Here is a 10,648-nt window from a genome sequence, read left to right as displayed (position 1 = left end):
TGCATAATAAATAATGCAATGGCTAACTTCACCATTCAGGTAAATGTTTGGTGGTGCAATGCTTAGCTTGCTGCCTCGCAGCACTGAGGTCCTGGGTTTGAATCTCACATGGGGTAAATTTACTAAAGATCGATTTTAGTCGGTATTAAATGAATCAAAATCAATCAAAATCAATGTTGTGTTTCGGGGGCTAAAACACACATTTACTAATAAACAATTGTTTTAGTTAATATCTAATTTTAAATGTTAGTAAATATGCAAGTTAGCCCTTGAAACATAGCATTGATTTAGAACGATTTTAAGATCAATTAAAATGAATCTTTAGTAACTTTACCTCCAGGGCTCTATCTGGAGTTTGTATTTTCTCCCATGCTTGCCTTGGTTTCCTCCAGGTACTCTGCTTTCCTTCCACAATCCAAAAACATACTGGTAGATTAATTGGCTTCTGACAAAAAATTAAGCCTAGCTTATATATGTGTGTTCGTACATGTGGTAGCAAATAATAAGAATTTACTTACCGATAATTCTATTTCTCGGAGTCCGTAGTGGATGCTGGGGTTCCTGAAAGGACCATGGGGAATAGCGGCTCCGCAGGAGACAGGGCACAAAAGTAAAGCTTTTACAGGTCAGGTGGTGTGTACTGGCTCCTCCCCCTATGACCCTCCTCCAGACTCCAGTTAGGTACTGTGCCCGGACGAGCGTACACAATAAGGGAGGATTTTGAATCCCGGGTAAGACTCATACCAGCCACACCAATCACACCGTACAACTTGTGATCTAAACCCAGTTAACAGTATGATAACAGAGGAGCCTCTGAAAGATGGCTTCCTAAACAATAACCCGAATTAGTTAACAATAACTATGTACAAGTATTGCAGATAATCCGCACTTGGGATGGGCGCCCAGCATCCACTACGGACTCCGAGAAATAGAATTATCGGTAAGTAAATTCTTATTTTCTCTATCGTCCTAAGTGGATGCTGGGGTTCCTGAAAGGACCATGGGGATTATACCAAAGCTCCCAAACGGGCGGGAGAGTGCGGATGACTCTGCAGCACCGAATGAGAGAACTCCAGGTCCTCCTTTGCCAGGGTATCAAATTTGTAAAAATTTACAAACGTGTTCTCTCCTGACCACGTAGCTGCTCGGCAGAGTTGTAATGCCGAGACCCCTCGGGCAGCCGCCCAAGAAGAGCCCACCTTCCTTGCGGAATGGGCCTTAACAGATTTAGGCTGTGGCAGGCCTGCCACAGAATGTACAAGTTGAATTTTGTTACAAATACAACGAGCAATCGACTGCTTAGAAGCAGGTGCACCCAACTTGTTGGGTGCATACAGTATAAACAGCGAGTCAGATTTTCTGACTCCAGCCGTCCTTTAAATGTATATTTTTAAGGCTCTGACGACGTCCAACAACTTGGAGTCCTTCAAGTCGTCTGTAGCCGCAGGCACTACAATAGGCTGGTTCAGGTGAAACGCTGATACCACCTTAGGGAGAAAATGCGGACGCGTCCGCAGCTCTGCCCTATGTCGAATGGAAAATTAAATAAGGGCTTTTATAAAACAAAGCCGCCAGTTCAGATACTCTCCCGGCCGAAGCCAGGGCCAGTAACATAGTCACTTTCCATGTGAGATATTTCAAATCCACATTCTTTAGTGGTTCAAACCAATTGGATTTGAGGAAATCTAAAACTACATTTAGATCCCACGGTGCCACCTTAGGCACCACAGGAGGCTGTATATGCAGTACTCCTTTGATAAAAATCTGGACCTCAGGGACTGAGGCCAATTCTTTTTGGAAGAATATTGATAGGGCCGAAATTTGAACCTTAATAGATCCCAATTTGAGACCCATAGACAATCCTGATTGCAGGAAATGTAGGAAAACGACCCAGTTGAAATTCCTCCATCGGAGCACTCCGCTGCTCGCACCACGCAACATATTTTCGCCAAATACGGCGATAATGCTTCGCGGTGACTTCCTTCCTTGCCTTTATCAAGGTAGGAATGACTTCTTCTGGAATGCCTTTTCCTTTTAGGATCTGGCATTCAAACGCCATGCCGTCAAACGCAGCCGCGGTAATTCTTGAAAAAGACAAGTACCCTGCTGAAGCAGGTCCCTTCTCAGAAGTAGAGGCCACGGATCGTCCGTGACCATCTCTTGAAGTTCCGGGTACCAAGTCCTTCTTGGCCAATCCGGAGCCACTAGTCTTACTCCTCTTTGCCGTATAATCCTCAATACCTTTGGTATGAGAGGCAGAGGAGGAAACACATATACCGACTGGTACACCCAAGGTGTTACCAGCGCGTCCACAGCTATTGCCTGCGGATCTCTTGACCTGGCGCAATACCTGTCCAGTGTTTTGTTGAGGCGAGACGCCATCATGTCCACCATTGGTTTTACCCAACGGTTTAATAGCATGTGGAAAACTTCTGGATGAAGTCCCCACTCTCCCGGGTGAAGGTCGTGTCTGCTGAGGAAGTCTGCTTCCCAGTTGTCCACGCCCGGGATGAATACTGCTGACAGTGCTATCACGTGATTCTCCGCCCAGCGAAGGATCCTGGCAGCTTCTGCCATTGCCCTCCTGCTTCTTGTGCCGCCCTGTCTGTTTACATGGGCGACTGCCGAAATGTTGTCCGACTGGATCAACACCGGTCTTCCTTGAAGCAGAGGTTCCGCCTGGCTTAGAGCATTGTAGATTGCTCTTAGTTCCAGAATGCTTATGTGAAGAGACTTTTTCAGGCTCGACCACACTCCCTGGAAATTTCTTCACTGTGTGACTGCTCCCCAGCCTCTCAGGCTGGCCTCCGTGGTCACCAGGATCCAATCCTGCATGCCGAATCTGCGGCCCTCCAATAGATGAGCCTCCTGCAACCACCACAGAAGGGATACCCTTGTCCTCGGCGACAGGGTTATCCGCAGGTGCCTCTGAAGATGCGACCCTGACCATTTGTCCAACAGATCCCTTTGCATGGAATCTGCCGAAAGGGATTGCTTCGTAAGAAGCTACCATTTTTTCCCAGGACTCTTGTGCATTGATGTACAGACACCTTTCCTGGTTTTAGGAGGTTCCTGACCAGGTCAGATAACTCCTTGGCTTTTTCTTCGGGAAGAAAAACCTTTTTCTGAACTGTGTCCAGAATCATCCCCAGGAACAGCAGACGAGTTGTCGGCATTAATTGGGATTTTGGAATATTCAGAATCCATCCGTGCTGCTTTAGCACCTCTTGAGATAGTGCTAAACCCATCTCTAGCTGTTCTCTGGACCTTGCCCTTATTAGGAGATCGTCCAAGTATGGGATAATTAATACGCCTTTTCTTCGAAGAAGAAATATTATCTCGGCCATTACCTTTGTAAAGACCCGAGGTGCCGTGGACAAACCAAACGGCAGCGTCTGAAACTGATAGTGACAGTTTTGTACAACGAACCTGAGGTACCCCTGGTGTGAGGGGTAATTGGAACGTGGAGATACGCATCCTTGATGTCCAAGGATACCATAAAGTCCCCTTCTTCCAGGTTCGCTATCACTGCTCTGAGTGACTCCATCTTGAACTTGGACTTCTTTATGTACAGGTTCAAGGACTTCAGATTTAGAATAGGCCTTACCGAGCCATCCGGCTTCGGTACCACAAAAAGAGTGGAATAATACCCCTTCCCTTGTTGTAGAAGAGGTACCTTGACTATCACCTGCTGAGAATACAGCTTGTGAATGGCTTCCAAAACCGTCTCCCTTTCTGAGGGGGACGTTGGTAAAGCAGACTTCAGGAAACGGCGAGGTGGCTCTGTCTCTAATTTCAACCTGCACCCCTGAGATATTATCTGCAGGATCCAGGGATTTACCTGCGAGTGAGCCCACTGCGCGCTGTAATTCTTGAGACGACCGCCTACCGCCCCCGAGTCCGCTTGCGAAGCCCCAGCGTCATGCTGAGGCTTTTGTAGAAGCCGGGGAGGGCTTCTGTTCCTGGGAAGGAGCTGCCTGTTGCTGTCTCTTCCCTCGTCCTCTGCCTCGTGGCAGATATGAATAGCCCTTTGCTCTCTTATTTTTAAAGGAACGAAAGGGCTGCGTTGAAAGGTCGGTGCCTTTTTCAGTTGGGGAGTGACTTGAGGTAGAAAGGTGGATTTCCCGGCCGTAGCCGTGGCCACCAAATCCGATAGACCGACCCCAAATAACTCCTCTACGCATCGCCTGTCCACTGTCGTGTCCATAAAGCTCTTCTGGCCGAAATGGACATAGCACTTACCCGTGATGCCAGTGTGCAGATATCTCTCTGTGCATCACGCATATAAAGAAATGCATCCTTTATTTGTTCTAACGACAGTAAAATATTGTCCCTGTCCAGGGTATCAATATTTTCGATCAGGGACTCTGACCAAACTACCCCAGCACTGCACATCCAGGCAGTCGCAATAGCTGGTCGTAGTATAACACCTGCATGTGTGTATATACCTTTTTGGATATTTTCCATCCTCCTATCTGATGGATCTTTAAGTGCGGCCGTCTCAGGAGAGGGTAACGCCACTTGTTTTGATGAGCGTGTTAGCGCTTTGTCCACCCTAGGAGGTGTTTCCCAGCGCTCCCTAACCTCTGGCGGGAAAGGGTATAAAGCCAATAACTTCTTTGAAATTAGCAGTTTTTTATCGGGGCACCCCACGCTTCATCACACACGTCATTTAATTCTTCTGATTCGGTAAAAACTACTGGTAGTTTTTTCACACCCCACATAATACCCTGTTTAGTGGTACCTGTAGTATCAGCTAAATGTAACATCTCCTTTATTGCCAAAATCATATCACGTGTGGCCCTACTGGAAAATACGGTTGATTCGTCACCTTCACCACCGGAATCAGTGCCTGTGTCTGGGTCTGTGTCGACCGACTGAGGCAAGGGGCGTTTTACAGCCCCTGACGGTGTTTGAGGCGCCTGGACAGGCACTAATTGAGTGTCCGGCCGCCTCATGTCGGCAAACGACTGCTTAAGCGAGTTGACGCTATCCCGTAATTCCACAAATAAAGGCATCCATTCTGGTGTCGACCCCCTAGAAGGTGACATCCTCATATTTGGCAATTGCTCCGCCTCCACACCAATAACGTCCTCATACATGTCGACACACACGTACCGACACACAGCAGACACACAGGGAATGCTCTATACGAAGACAGGACCCACTAGCCCTTTGGGGAGACAGAGGGAGAGTCTGCCAGCACACACCAAAAAACGCTATATATGACAGGGATAGCCTTATGATTAAGTGCTCCCTTATAGCTGCTTTTATATTAATATATTGCCATTTATTTTGCCCCCCCTCTCTGTTATACCCTGTTTCTGTAGTGCAGTGCAGGGGAGAGACCTGGGAGCCTTCCTGACCAGCGGAGCTGTGACAGAAAATGGCGCCGTGTGCTGAGGAGATAGGCCCCGCCCCTTTTCCGGCGGGCTCGTCTCCCGCTATTTAGTACATTTAGGCAGGGGTAAATATCTCCATATAGCCTCTGGGGCTATATGTGAGGTATTTTTAGCCTTTTTAAAGGTTTTCATTTGCCTCCCAGGGCGCCCCCCCCCAGCGCCCTGCACCCTCAGTGACTGCCGTGTGAAGTGTGCTGAGAGGAAAATGGCGCACAGCTGCAGTGCTGTGCGCTACCTTAAGAAGACTGCAGGAGTCTTCAGCCGCCGATTCTGGACCTCTTCTTGCTTCAGCATCTGTGAGGGGGCCGGCGGCGTGGCTCCGGTGACCATCCAGGCTGTACCTGTGATCGTCCCTCTGGAGCTTCATGTCCAGTAGCCAAGAAGCCAATCCATCCTGCACGCAGGTGAGTTCACTTCTTCTCCCCTCTGTCCCTCGTTGCAGTGATCCTGTTGCCAGCAGGAATCACTGTAAAATAAAAAACCTAAGCTAAACTCTCTAAGCAGCTCTTTATGAGAGCCACCTAGAATTGCACCCTTCTCGGCCGGGCACAAAAATCTAACTGGAGTCTGGAGGAGGGTCATAGGGGGAGGAGCCAGTACACACCACCTGACCTGTAAAAGCTTTACTTTTGTGCCCTGTCTCCTGCGGAGCCGCTATTCCCCATGGTCCTTTCAGGAACCCCAGCATCCACTTAGGACGATAGAGAAATAGAATGTACAGTGCGCTCCATTGGGGAATAGACTGATATGAAGGTCTAAATATTCTCTTTACATTACTGCAGAATACACGGTGATCAGCTGTAACACTAAAACCACCTGCTTAATATTGTGCTGCCGAAACTGCTCTGACCCATCAAGGCATGGACTCCATTAGACCTTTCAAGGTGTCCTAATGTCCAAGATGTTAGCAGCGGATCCTTTAAGTCCTGTAAGTTGCGAGGTAGGGCCTTCATGGCTCAGACTTGTTTTTCCAGCACATCTGGGGAATTTGGAGGCCAAGTCAACACCTGTATCCATTTTCATCTTCCTCAAACCATTCACGGTTTTGTTTTTTTTAATGTGTGGCAGGGCACATTATTCTGCTGAAAGGGAATACTGTTACTATGTTACATACACCATACTGTAGGTTGTACATGTCTGAGTCAAGGCCGGCCCCAGGCACGTTCCAATAGAGCGGCCGAACAGGGCGCCACACTTAATGGGCGGCGCTATTTTTGCCGCTATATTGGAGCCTCAGAGCAGCAGCGCGTCCGTCCCGCGGCCCCCTAGCAGTGGCTGAGAACTACAGTATGTGCGCGTCTGACATCGGGCGCGCTGATCCTCCTCCAGTATGAGGAGGAGTTACAGTACTGCCCCTCCCGCCCAGTGCGGCCCCAGCAGCAAGTCACATACAGACATAGTAACGTGGTGTAATGCTGTCACACTCACTGCCGGCCACTCATCAATCACAGCACCGCAAGCCTTAACAGTGCAGTAACCCAGCAGCCTTCAGGCTTCTGCTGCCGCCATAGCGCGAAGGGAAAGTGAAGGGGTGCAACCCTTCAGAGCCGCAACTAGACCTCTTGATACCCAGTGCCAGAGATAAAATTGGTGACCCCCCCCCCCCCATTTTTTTCAATAGGGACATAAGGCACATGCCTTATGGGGAAGGACTGATCCCATAGAAAGCTCATGCTATGATGCCCCTTCCCGTATGAGATATATATATATATACATATATATATATATATATTCATACATAATACACATGATTTATGGATCACTGTAAGAAAATAGATTGCACACAAATCCTCTTTATACAACATTCATGCACTTAACTTGAGAGTTCGTTGTCATTCAGTTACAATACCCTTTATTAAATAACACATTTCAATATCCTGCCATACCCAGGATTCAAACCAGTAACCTGTTGAATTCTGATTAAACACCCTACTCATTGAGCTAGTTGATCCTGCATAAAACCTTTGAGGACTATAGTAAGCTACTGGTACTTTGTAAAAAAAAAAAAAAAGTAATCAGCACTGCAATTGAGCAGATCTATGATTCGGCATATTTTGCGTATTCGCCTTGTTTTATCTCCTCCTTCAATTTCTCCTGTTGTTTTTCCAAAAGCCTAATTAGGGGAACCACCCCAACTATGGTGTACTGGGGTGCAGTGCACACAACAAACACAGTTACACATCCAATCTCTTGCAGCCACACACTGCTCAGCTGCAAGGCTGATCATTTTACACAAAGTACAAGGTAAGCTTCAAATGGTTAGAATTCTCTAGCTAAGATTCCAGCAGCTTTCTATGCAAGGGCATATAGCTCAATTAATAGATTGTCTGACTGAAATGCCACAGGAAATGGGTTTAAATCCTATGTATGTCTGCATCTTGAAGTGTAATAAAGGACAGTGTGACTGAATAACAAAGAGCTCTCAAGTTGAGATCATGAATGTTGTATAGGTATTAGCAACAGAAATGGTCCAGGTAGGAGACAGCAGCGGTCTGGAGATGCTAGTCTTCAAAAAGGAGGGAAGCTGCAAGTGAAAGTAATTAAAACAGATAATTGACAAGTGCCACCAACAGCGCCCCCTACCCTGCAGCGCTATGTGCGGTGCACCCTCCGTACACACCTAGTTACGGCCCTGCAAACCTTAGACATCGGCCCTGTCCCGTCAGTACTGGCCAGTTGCGGGGCAGAGTCCAGATAGTGTTCCCAACAGCCTCTTCCCCTCCCCAAGCCCTTGTCTGCCTGCCTCCGGGTTCTAACCCCCCCCCCCCATTCACCTACCCCTGCAGCGTGTGGCTGGACATGGGCTGGTGCCTCCTCTGAGACCAGATCTCCGCCCTTCACTCCTGCCTCATCTGTTCCTCCCCTCTTGTTCCCCCTCGGCTCACCCGCCCTTAGCCTTCTTTCTCCCTTCAAAGTACCCAAATGCTTAACAACGTCCACCCCCCTGCCATAGAGCCTGCTGTACTGTCAGCAGGCACTGGGAGATTCAGAGCAGCTGCACTTTATTTATTACAGCCTGCTCTCTGACCCCTCCCTACCTGTCGCAGCCTGCCCTCTGACCCCTCTCTACCTGTTGCAGCCTGCCCTCTGACCCCTCCTTACCTGTCACAGCCTGCCCTCTGACCCCTCCTTGCCTGTCGCAGCCTGCCATCTGACCCCTCCCTACCTGTCGCAGCCTGTCCTCTGACCCCTCCTTACCTGTTGCAGCCTGCTCTCTGACACCCTACCTGTCGCAGCCTGCCCTCTGATGCCTCCCTACCTGTCGCAGCCTGCCCTCTGACCCCTCACTACCTGGTGCAGCCTGACCTCTGACCCCTCCTTACCTGTCGCAGCCTGCCCTCCGACCCCTCCTTACCTGTCGCAACATGTCCTCAGACTCCTCCTTACCTGTCACAGCCTGCCCTCTGACCCCTCCTTACCTGTCACAGCCTGCCCTCTGACCCCTCCTTACCTGTCAGCCTCCACTCTGAACCCACCTTACCTGTTGCAGCCTGTCCTCAGACCCCTCCCTACGTGTGTCAACCTGCCCTCTGACCCCTCCTTACCTGTCAACCTGCACTCTGATATCCTACCAGTTACAGCCTGCCCTCTGACCTCTCCTTCCCTGACACAGCCTGCTCTCTGACCTCACCTTCCCTGATACAACCTGCTCTCTGACCTCTCCTTCTATGTCACAGCCTGCCCTCTGATCCCCTACCTGTTACAGCCTGCCTTCTACCCCATTCCTTTCAAATCCTGCTCTCTGCTTCTTACCTGTCACAGCCTGTCCGCTGTCATATACCCAGGACCAGGTCAAGGGACAACCCCCATAGGGTTGCCGGTGCTACCTGCAACTGATGGAGCGGGAGCTCAGGTAAGTCTTTTCTGCGTTGCTGGAGCAATAATTACTGTGTTTCTTTAATTTCCTGTGGGGGAACAATGTGCTTTATATATTTTTTGTGTGGGGCACAATGTGTTTTATTTCTGCAATGAACAATATGTCTTGTTTTTTCTGTGTTGCACAATGTGTGTGCTTTTTTTTGCAGGGCCAGTGAGTTTTATGCTTTTTCCTAGGGAAAAAAATGTTTTATTTTGATTACTGTGTGGGTCTTTTATTTCCCTATAGGAGCAAATATACTGGGGGTACATATATATACAATATCTATATTATACTGAATTGGGGGTACTGTTGTTTGGCAACGTCCCTTCCTTGTGAGACCTTCGGCGCGCGTTGTCCCATTACAAAGTTTGTCTCATCAAGCGGCACCAAAATCTACATTCGCTTAAGACAAAAATTAAGCTCAGGCCGCCTTGCTTAGAAACATCCTCCCGACTCACACCACGCACCTGCCGCACTCTCTCTCTTTTGCCGCACATGCTCTCCTCTCGTACCGCACTCTTGTGACACTGCAGCCATTCCAATGCCACAGGCCCAGGCAAGAATTCAGTAATTTCCTGAGTGCACCTTCAATATATAATGAAAGCTTGGCTTTTCTTATTTGTAACTTACTGCATGTGTCCAGACCAGCCATGGGGAATAACATGTACTATGTGGCATAATGTGAATTTGGCTCATACTGTGTGGCATAATGTGAATTTTGGCTCATACCGTGTGGCATAATGTGAATTCCAGCTCATACCATGTGACATAATGTGAATTTCGGCTCATACCATGTGACATAATGTGAATTTCAGCTCATACCATGTGACATAATGTGAATTTTGGCTCATACCATGTGGCATAATGTGAATTTTGGCTCATTCTGTGTGGCATAATGTGTACTTGGCTCATACCGTGTGGTATAATATGAATTTCAGCTCATACCGTGTGGCATAATGTGAATTTCGGCTCATACCGTGTGGCATATTGTGAATTTCGGCTCATACCATGTAGCACAATATGAATTTTTGCTCATACTATGTGGCATAATGTGAATTTGGCTCATTCAGCGTGGCGTAATGTGAATTTCGGCTCATACCGTGTGGCATAATGTGAATTGCGGCTCATAAATTGTGAGGTAATGTGGATTTGGCTCTTACTATGTGGTGTAATGTGGAATTCGGCTCATACTATGTGGCATAATGTGAATTTTGGCTCATACTGTGTGGTATAATGTGAATAAGGGGCACTACTGTCAGTAGCTGGTGAGCATGGGGACATGTATGATAAATGCTGGTGTATTACAGAGGAGGAGTCTGATGGTATAGAAAGAGGCAAATGTGTCTGTGATGGCACATGTGTGTATTTTAAACTGTATGTACTTGTG

This window comes from Pseudophryne corroboree, chromosome 12 (genome assembly GCF_028390025.1).
Source record: "Pseudophryne corroboree isolate aPseCor3 chromosome 12, aPseCor3.hap2, whole genome shotgun sequence".
In the NCBI taxonomy this organism is placed as follows: Eukaryota; Metazoa; Chordata; class Amphibia; order Anura; family Myobatrachidae; genus Pseudophryne; species Pseudophryne corroboree.
The sequence above is the reverse complement of the archived record's forward strand: the minus strand, read 5'-3'. Positions refer to the sequence as shown.